Genomic DNA, 10,494 nt, shown 5'->3' with positions numbered 1-10,494 from the left:
GATGAGGGAGAACCCACAGGTCTGAGACTCAGATCTGAGCCAGCTCCTGTGGCGAAAAGGCACCTGCAGGCAGGTGTGCAAAGCAAGGAGGACCAGGCACTGGAAGAGGAAGGATGCAAGCAGCTACAGGAATAACTTAGGGGGGAACTGCATAGGGAGAGACAGCCCATGTTGGGTGGTCAGAAACCGACCTCATCAACTGAAAATAGCTCAAAGAGACTGGTAGCTTTGAGCCCAAAGTCAGTGTATGATCTGATGTGGGAACCTCCTTTGTTCACAGCCTTAGAGCCTAAGAACACTGAAGTATAGCTTGTAAGTAAGTGTCTTAGAGTTTCTATTACTGTGAAGAGACACCATGGCCACAGCAACTCTTACAAAGGAAAAGATTTAATTGGCGCTGGCTTACAGTTCAGAGGGAATTTTCTTTCTTTTTTTAGAAAACTATTTATTTATGTATGAGTGCTCTGTCTGCATGTACACTTATATGCCAGAAGGGGGCTTCAGATCCCATTATAGATGGTTGTGAGTCACCATGCACTTTATGTTCCTGGGAATCGAACTCAGGACCCCTGGAAAAACAGTCAATACTCTTAACTACTGAGCCACCTCTTTTCAGCTCCAAGGGGACTTTCTTTTCTGGTCCAATTTATTCAGTGCTCTGTATGCTTCTTGTACATGTACAGGCAATCCTTCTCTAGGTTAGGAAAACTTTCGTCTATGATTTTGTTGAAAATACTTTCTGGCCCTTTGACCCGTGTTTCTTTTCTTTCCTATTATTCTTATTTTTCCTATTATTCTTAGATTTGGTTTTTCTATAACCTTCCAGATTTCCTGGATGTTTTGTGTCGTGAGTCTTTTTGATTTAACATTTTCTCTACGAATGTACTCATTTCTTCTTTCATATCTTCAATGCCTCAGATCCTCTTTTCCATCTTGCTTCTACTGGTGAAGCTTGTTTCTGTAGTTCCCATTTAAATACCTAAGTTTTTTATTACCAGCATTTCCTCAGTTTGGGTTTTCTTTATAGATCCTATTTATATTTCCAGGTCTTAAACAGTTTCATTCAGTTCCTTCCACTGTTTGTTTGTGTTTTACTCCATTTCTTTAAGGGATGTATTAGCTTCCTCTTTAAGGACTTCTATAATCTTCATAATGGATGTTTTAAGATCTTCTCATGTTTCAGCTATATTTGAATATTCAGGGATTGCTGTATTGGGTTGCTGGGCTCTCATGCAGACATATTGCCCTGTTATTGATTGTGTTTTTATACCAGTGTCCAGACATCTGGAATTAGGAAGATTATAGTTCTAGGTGCTGGTATCTGGTTTTGTTTTTGTTGGGTGGTTGTTTTGTTTCTTGGTTTCTGTTTCTGTAAGTGAAGGGAAAGATCTTCTGGAAGCCAAAAAATGCCTAAAGTTCTGAAGGGAAAGGTACCCCAACAGAAGTGTTACAGTTCTATTCCTGCAGGGGACAGTTTCCCCAGGAAAGTGTTACAGTTCTTGCTCCAGGAAAGGTTTCGTTAACACAAGTCTGCTCCAGCAAGTTACAGTTTCTCCAGCAAGGTTGTTACAGCTCTGCCCCGGAGAAGTGTTACAGATTGGCTTCGCTTCCCTGGAGTGTAACAATTCTGCTCCAGCAAGGGAAAGTTTCTCAGCCAAATTGTTATAGCTCTGCTCTGTTCCAGCAGACAAACCTCACTCAAGAGATTTATTGGGAGGGGGAATCCAGGAGAGTGTCTGCCTCTGCCAGGGTGGAAAATGGCAGCCCCAAACTGAACAGGTACAGGGCTTATATAGGGTTTTTTAGGGGTAGAGCTTTTCAGGGTGAAAATTTTCAGGGTAATGATTGGTAGATTCTCAAGGATAAGCTCAGGGATTGGTTGGAGTTCATGCTTAGGCATTGGCTGGCTTTTGTGCTCAGAGATTGGTTAGATTTCAAGTCCTGAGTTGGTTAGAGGCAGGTTGTGTTTCCTTGGCTCTGGTTTTAGATCCAGAGTATTTTTTGATGGCCCCTTTAACCCTATGTTTCCTCTCTGGGTTTTAGGAGAGTGTGGTGGCTATGTTGTCTGGTAGGAAATTTTCTGTGGACCTTATAGGAGTGGCTACTGAGAGTTCCAGCTAAAATGTGTTTCTGGGTATTGGGAGCTGATACTTAGGTATGGAGATAGGCCAGGGGGTTAACAGAATTGAGGAAAGCAGAGTGTTCCATCAGAATCTGCTTATTTAGTCTCTTTGTAACAGGGGTGGAGAGTGAAGAGAGAATTCACTCCAGAAGTTCTGCTATAGGGTTGGGGATAAGACTGGGGGATTGGATCTGGTGGAAGAACAGAAGAAGAAGGGAAGATCTACAGTCTGCCTACCTACGTTCCAGGCAGGGGTGCTCTGTGGGTTAGCCAGGAATGACTATTGAATTTGGGGGACTGGGATAAAAAAGGAAGTAGAGGGAGGAGATCTATAAGAGAAGAGCTGTGAAATCTACTAGAGATGGTGTTGGGGGCGCCCTGCTGCAGATGGTCTACTGTAGAGTTGGGGATTCAACTGGAGCATTGGATTTGGGGGACCAGAGGGAAAGGTGAAGATCTGCCCAACAATAAGTTTTTAAATTAACATACTAAAAAATATTTGAAGACAAGTACACCTTAAGGCAGTTCATGACCATCAAGTCAGCACTGCAGAAGATACCTAAGGGTTATTATATATAGAAGAGGAAGAAAAATAGCTTAAATTATGAGAGCACAGAAAAGAATAAATTTCCTAAGAGGAATGGCTGAACAAACAAAATCTAAAGATGGATCTATTTTGTCAGACATAGTAAATTAGTAAGTCCTTGATATTAATAGGGAGTAAAATAATCAACAAATAATAATCTAACCCCAAACAAATTGACTTACATAAATTAATGAATATATCTCAATAGTAATGTTAAATGCAAATGACCTCAACTTACCAATAAAAATCAATGTAAATTGTCCTGCTTGATTAAAAATCTATATCCAAATATCTGTTACTGGCAACAGACACACCCCAAACTTAGAACCAAAGATAGAAAGCTAGAAAATGAACAAACTGGAGTAGTTATTCTAATATTTGATACAGTAGATTTCAAACCAAAGTTAATAGAGAAGATATTATTAAAAGAAACACTTCATGAAAATAAAACCATAAAAAGATATGTATCAAGCATTAAAATTTTCAATTTTATAAAAACAAATACTTAAAAGACATAAAAGATCCTGATAAAGCAATAGGAGTGGTTTCAACACCTTCCTCTCATCCAAACTAAAAACCAGTCTGGAATTGCCAGAGTTAAAGTATACCATAGAGCAAATAGACTTCACAGGTATCTATGGAACATTCCATCCAACAGAAAGAGAACGTTGGAATCTTTCCTAATCTAGATTCCATTCTAACCAGCAAATTAATTTTTGATAAATACAGAAAAATCATAATCATTCCTTATATCTTTTCAGGTCATAGTTCAATACAACCAGAAGTTAATAGACAGAAGAACTGTATAAGCATATGAAGGCTAAACATTTCACTTTTGAGTGATAAGCGAGTCATTGAAGAAATCAGAGAGGAAATTTAGAAGTTTTCAGACTATCTCAATATTAATAATCAAGGGAGGATGAGATATTATCCTTCAGGCTATTAAATAGGAAAGAAATGTCCTTCACTACCTACTCTTGAATGCTCTCTCCTAGGCTTAAGTATTTCTCCCATTGAGTCTCTTGGCATCTTCTCTGCTAAACATCCTGAGTCACATGAATGAATCCCTAGAATGTGTGACTGTAGTTGAGTGCATACTCTATGATCTCATCTCCACAAAAATTAAAACATATAAAGCTACACAGTACATATTCTAGGGGTAGTCATATATGCAGTAATATTATAATGAAATCCAAAGGAATGGTGATCACCAAATTTAGGGTGACATTTAGAGAAGCAGGGAGTTGGGGAAGGAGATGTAAAAGAAGATTGTGAAGTGACACATCCACAGGTCTGTTTCTTCAGCTAGGTGATGGAGATCTTGGAAATCTTTGCTGCAAGTAAAATCTCCACACCCACTCAACAGTTATTTGAACCACGGGGCAAAAAGTAGGTTCTGAAGAGATTTCCTGCATGTTCTAGAAATAATAGAAACACAACAACAATAACAATCATTTATTGTTTGCCACAATTGCTTTCCTTCATTAAAATCTTATAACAGCTATGTTAAAAGCCATGGATAAATCAAAATAAAATAAAATGTCATTTAAAAGGTAGATCACTATATCAAGTAGCGAAAATACAATAGCCCTGTTTCATACAGTAATCTTATTAATCCTTTTCTTCTCCCAGATAATATTCTTGCTGGAATAAATAATTGCCTTACCTTATCTTTTTTTCAAGTTTTATTGATTCTCTGTGGGTTTCACATCATGCATTCCCATCCCACTTATCTTCCCATCCCCTTGCACCTGCCCTCTGCCCTTGCAACCTCCTTGCAAATCAAAACTCAATTTAAACAAAAACCCAAAAATAAAACCATACAAAAACAAACAAAATAAAAGTGGGAGAATTTTGTATTGGTAGCTGTAGTGTGACCTATTGAGACACACAGTCTACCCTTTAGTCCATACATCCTTACTTGCAAGTGTTCATTGCCTCAAGTCACTGGTCTGGCTCGAGGCCTCTGGTTTCTGCTACACCACTGATAATGGGCACCTGCTGGAGTTCTATGGGGGCCTTGAGTACCAGCCTCAGTACCCACTCAGGGTTCAGAATAGGACATCTATGGCAGATGAGAATGTGAGGCTAAAAAATTAACTCAAGCACATTATCTCTGCATGTTCTTTATTTTTCGGGTGAGGGGAAAAGTGAAGTGAAGGGATGCGGAGAAGAATACGAATAAGGGGTGGTCGCCACGAGGTTTCTAGTTTTTAGAGACATAGTTGGAAAATTCCATAGGCAAAGGCAATATTTTGATATGCATATCAAAATCACAAAAATGGCAGGTAGAACCTGACAAAGTAGTACTCTGAAACAGACAATACCACCCAGGAAAGTGCCAGTAACCAAGGGGAAAATACCCGACATTCCAAACCATCAGATGGAATTACTAAACATCCCTCAATCCTGTATTCACCATTCTCCCCATCCAGGCTCTTTTGTGATAACCAGCTCTGGGGACACCCAGATTTATTTGTTAGCAAAGGTGGGGCACTCTATCTTTCTGTTCAGTGCCTGTCTTCTATAGAAATTCCTATGTGGTCTGTTAGAAGGTAATTTTGTGGGGTTGACTCTACGTAAATTTGACTGTTAAGACAGAGTGAATGCCATGGCTCCAAGGTCTCATGGTATGGGGGAATGGAGCAAGGTCATTCTGTTACCCTTGCAGAAGTCACACTGCTGAGGTGTTCTGGGAATGAATCCCATTTTGAAGGGAAGAATCATGGCTTCACAAGGTTTTTACAGATATGACAGTGACTTTTCTAAAAGACCAGTGTTCCTGCAGCTCTGCAAAATGGGTGCCCCAAAAGTTGTACACTGTGGGTCTGTCTGCCTTTATGAATCTGTCATCTGTACATTTACTGGATAGTCTTGCGGGCTCCAACAGAGTTCCTCTTGAATACCCTGTTGTCCTGTGTCATGGAGATCCTGCCATTTTGGATCTGTAGGTTTACTTCCTTCACATGCTCCGATAGTTCATAAATTTGATGGATGTTGGTGTGGGTCAACTCATATCCCTGGTTTTGGGCCTGGGGGTACCTAGATTGGTCAGCCTGCCAGCTTTCCCTCATGGTCACTACCCAGGCGAGCTCTCCAGCACTGCCTTTTCTAGCTCACCCAATGCAGCTTGCAGTGAGGAGTGGGGCCAGTTCTGCTCTCAGGGCCTCAGATCCAGGTCCCCCTTACCCATATTGCTAGGTCCATCTCTACTATTTTGCCCAGGGAAGGTGCAGGGCCCTCTTCCAGTTGCTGCAGAGGACATGAAATGGGGTTGGGTTTGCTCTCCTGCTCTCTTGTCCTCAGAGTTGGTTTACCTGAGCTCTAGTGTGCTGCCCAGGTGGGGTGCAGGACCAACTCTCTCACCTACCACAGTAGCAAGGGGTAGAGGAGGGAGACCATCTTTCCTTCATCCCTGACATAGCATGACAGGCAGGGGGAGGGGAGGGCCTGCTCTGTTGCTGGCTCACTTGCATCTCTGACATCAGGGTCAGTTCTAGTGTGCTGCCCAGGGCTTCTTTAACCTCTCTGTTTCTCTGCTTCTGCCTCTGTCGGTCTGTCTACTTGTCTGTTTTTCTCTCTTTCCTCTCTTTTTTCCCCTCCCATTTTCTTTCTCTTTCCACCTAGGCCTGGCCTCATACTCATTATCCTCCTGCCTCAGCTCTCTGAGCACTAAGATTCCAGGCATGTACTATGACATAGAATTTTTCTTATTTTTATATAGGGTTCATTATCTCCCCCACTAATTTTCCCACCATCAAAATCTTTCTAATTCATTTAAACACACTGAGCTCACTGTCTACCTGACTGGGTTATTTCTGCTGAGCCTAGAAAAGCTCTGCTCTGCCTGGTTATCTTCTGGGGTGTTCCTTTACCATTATCAGGCAGGCTCACCTTCCTGTTCTCTGCTGAAGACATCCTACTTTAAGGAGGCCACATTTTTCTATTGTTTGGGGAGACATCTCTTTAGCAATTTTTTAAAAAGCAAAACATGTGGAAACAAGTCATTTTAAAACTTTTAAAATTTATTTATTGTGTGTGAGAGAGTATGTGTACATGTATGTGTTATGACACATGTGTGAAGGTCGGAGGACAATTTTCCTGAGTCAGTCTTTACTTCTGTTGTCCTACTGTGGGTTTCAGAGATGGAACTTGGGACATCAGCCTTGGACAGCAATCATTTTTACCCGTTGTGCCATCTTGCCAGCTCTGAAAATAAACTTCCTTGAATGGGATCATTATACTTTTATTCTTAATCAATAAAGTATGTGTGTAAGGACTTCTACCATGGAAATAATTTTCCTCTACCAAGTGTTGCTCCAATGGCCTCTGGTGCACTTGGTCACAGCGAGGACTGCAAAGCTACTGTGGTTCTCCCATCCTTTGGATGGGTCTGGTTTTTATTCTTTAGCAGTTTTTAAGAAATTACCACTGCGTCCCCATCCCTCAAAGCATTGGTGCTGATTTCTATCATCAAAATTGGTTTCACCTATTCTTGAACCCATACATTATATCCCTCTTGTGCTTATCATTCTTGGGGCATTTATGTCGTTCATCTAATATCAGCTGATGGAGGAGGGTCTATGTGTTACTTTCATTGGTTAATAAAGAAACTGCCTTGGCCCTGATAGGACAGAAAATTAGGTAGGTGGAGTAGACAGAACAGAATGCTGGGAGAAAGAAGCAGATTCAGGCAGTCACCATGCCTCTCCTCTCCAAGATGGACACAGGTTAAGATCCTTCCTGGTAAGCAACCAAGTCATGGTGCTACACAGATTATTAGAAATGGGTTAATCAAGATGAGAGAGTTAGCCAATAAGAGGCTACAGATAACGGGCCAAGCAGTGTTTTAAAAGAATACAGTTTCTGTGTAATTATTTCAGGGCATAAGCTAGCCAGGCGGCTGGGATCTGGGCAGGACGCAGCCCGCTGCTCCTACTACAATCAGCATTTTTCCTTTACTGGGTAATATTGAATGCATTGTGTGTGTCACTGGTTGATAGGAATTTGGGTTCTTTCTATGCTTAAAGTATTATGAAATTTGATTCCAAGGCTTGAACATTTTTATGCAAGTCCTTTTGCACAGCTCAATTTTAAATCACTCAAGAGGTAAAGGCCTCAGGGGGAAAATGTCAACATCAGCAAGAAACATACACATTTTAAGATAACTTGATTTCTACAGAAGCACACATATAGTCCTAACTATGATTAATCCGAGTATATCTACTAGAAAATTATACTGAGAGGATCCAGGGAAGCGTTAGTCAGCCAGCAGTCCCTAGGGGACATGTTGCAATGTCTAGGACGTTTTAATTTACTAGGTGTGGGGTTTGTGAAGGTCTAGCACATGCCCCTGGCAACTCTGATGCTGTTTCAAGTTTGAGAAATGCAGTGAAATAAGTACATGTCAGCTCTTGTGTCTTTACATAATCATATTTGGGTGGCCAGAGGTACTGCATTTGGGTGAGTCATCTGCCTGCAAAATAAGGCCAGCTTCAAGGATGGGAGGGAGGTGCCCCTGAGCTTGCTACCTGTTAGGCAACAAGTTTCTGCCAAGATTGAAACAGTCTATCCCTCTAGGGAAGCTCCTTAAGCCGGAAAGTAAACAACGCAAAATAGCTTCAGGAAATTCCTGAAATTGACCAGATTCACTAGCCCCTCCCAGACAGAATTAACAATAAAAGCTGAGAGTTCTCCTCAGAGAAGCTAAAGTGTAGAGAAGATTGAGATCAGACCTCTGCCTGAAAGAACAGAAACCAGCAGAGCTGGCTGGGAGAGACTCAGATCAACTGAGGCACCTTGCAAGGACACGCTTCAACCTGTTGAGTAGTCTGCAGGCTGTACAATGTGCTCCAGGTTTCCTAGCCTTTGTCCATGCTGGGGTGGGTTTTGGTGACGCAGTTGTCTTTGAGTTCTGCTCCTGTAAGTAACCCTTCACTTATATTCCTGTATGTAACCCTAATAAAACTCATTGATTTACCAAGCTGGTCTTTGGAGGTATCTGTAATTTGGTCTGTCATGTCATGGGATCCCTCTTTTGTGTAAGTAGAAATGTGTGTTGTGTCTCCCTAGGAGAAATTTTGTCACATACATCATAACATCATGAAATAACTAAGGTAACACCATCCTATCCCAATATTATTTTGTGCCTGCCTGGTCACGTCTCAGCCTTCCACCAACAGTCACATTCTCCTAGACAAAACTTCTGGGACACTCCATGACCTTGACCATGGTCCAACCATACTGTGTAGTGTCTGGAAGATATTGATGAGCCTTGTAAAGAAAGTAGATGTTACTAGGCAACTCCCAAACCTCCCAGACTAACGTAACACAGCTCCCTAACACTGATATAATTATGGTTTTATCTTTTAAAATGCTGTACCCTTGAACTTGGGCACCAAGAGACTAACCAAGAGACTTTCCGAAGATGTGAGTCCATTCTTAGTTTGGCTATTAATAAAGAACTCAAAATTTGTAATTGATTTGATCAGTGTAGTTGTCACTATCCATCTCATGTGGACCATTTCAATATTGTTCAGGGTCATTTCTATTGATTTATTTTCTTTTTTGAGGGAGGGTAGGAACGCAGTTTATTAGGCTGGACTTCCAGCCTTGTCCACGGGAGCCCTGCTTGCTCTCGGTACAGGTTATGGAGCACCCTGGCTGCCCTCCTGTCTTCCACTTCGAGGCACCACATCCCTCAGATCTGGCACTGCAGCACTCTGCCCAGCAGGGGTACAGCACCCTCCACTTCTTCTGGAGGTGGCAGAGGTGACGGTGTTGCAGTCTCCAGGGCAGGCGCCAGGGGTACCAGGGGCTGTCGTGCTCTCTAAGATCCTTGTTGCTTTGCCTAGTGCTCCCTCATCCAGAGCACCATCCTCCACCTTGTGTTGTTCCTGCTCCTTCTTCCTCTGGGCTGTCACTGAAAGGATTCTAACTCTCCAGATAACACTCCAGCTTCTTCTTATACTGTGTTTCATAATGGCTCAACTCCAGCAGACAGAAATTTGAAGTCCCCAAATCAAGAATGCCATTATTTTCAGTTATAGTACTCAATGTTAGTGCCATTCTCTGCATTTCTTACCCACTCCACATTCCTTCCTGTCCTCATTCATAAAATAAAAATGCAGGAGAAAATGACGCCATTTAAAAATTTATCCATGGACTGGAGAGATGGATCAGTGGTTGAGAGCATGCATTGCTCTTGCAGAGGACCTGAGTTAGGTCCCCAGTATATATCAGACATCTCACAACCTCCTGTAATGCCAAGTTCTAGGGAATTCAACAGCCTCATCTGGCCTTCAATAGTACCTGCATTCACGAACACACACACACACACACACACACACACACACACACACTTAAAAATAATAAAGTAAATTATCCAAATCTTAAAAGCAGGCAAAAAGACCATCCTGGGCCACTGTGTAGGAGGCTCTCCCAATCTCGCTGTTGGAAGGTACAACTCCCCGTGACTCATGCTTACTCCCATTGCTCCCATGTGCATCTCTGTGCATGGAAGCAAGCTGAAGGGGGAAAAATGAACTGAAGAAGAGGAAGCACCTTAGGGAGGCAGGACTAGGGTGGGATACCAATGCTTTAACCGCAGATGTGCCTTGTAATGGAAGGAATATTAAAACACGGATGGAAGTCTAAAGTAATAAGAGGTAATGTTTTATTGACATGAACTATTACTCATACACATTGTTCTCAGTGCTCATCTCCCCCGAGATGATTCAGAAAAGGGTTGCCCAAGCTGAGTTACTTGATCTAACTGTTTATTAGT

Source organism: Microtus oregoni, unplaced genomic scaffold (assembly GCF_018167655.1).
Source record: "Microtus oregoni isolate MIOR12 unplaced genomic scaffold, Mior012 000025F_ref0000491, whole genome shotgun sequence".
Taxonomy (NCBI): Eukaryota; Metazoa; Chordata; class Mammalia; order Rodentia; family Cricetidae; genus Microtus; species Microtus oregoni.
This window is presented reverse-complemented; position numbering follows the sequence as displayed.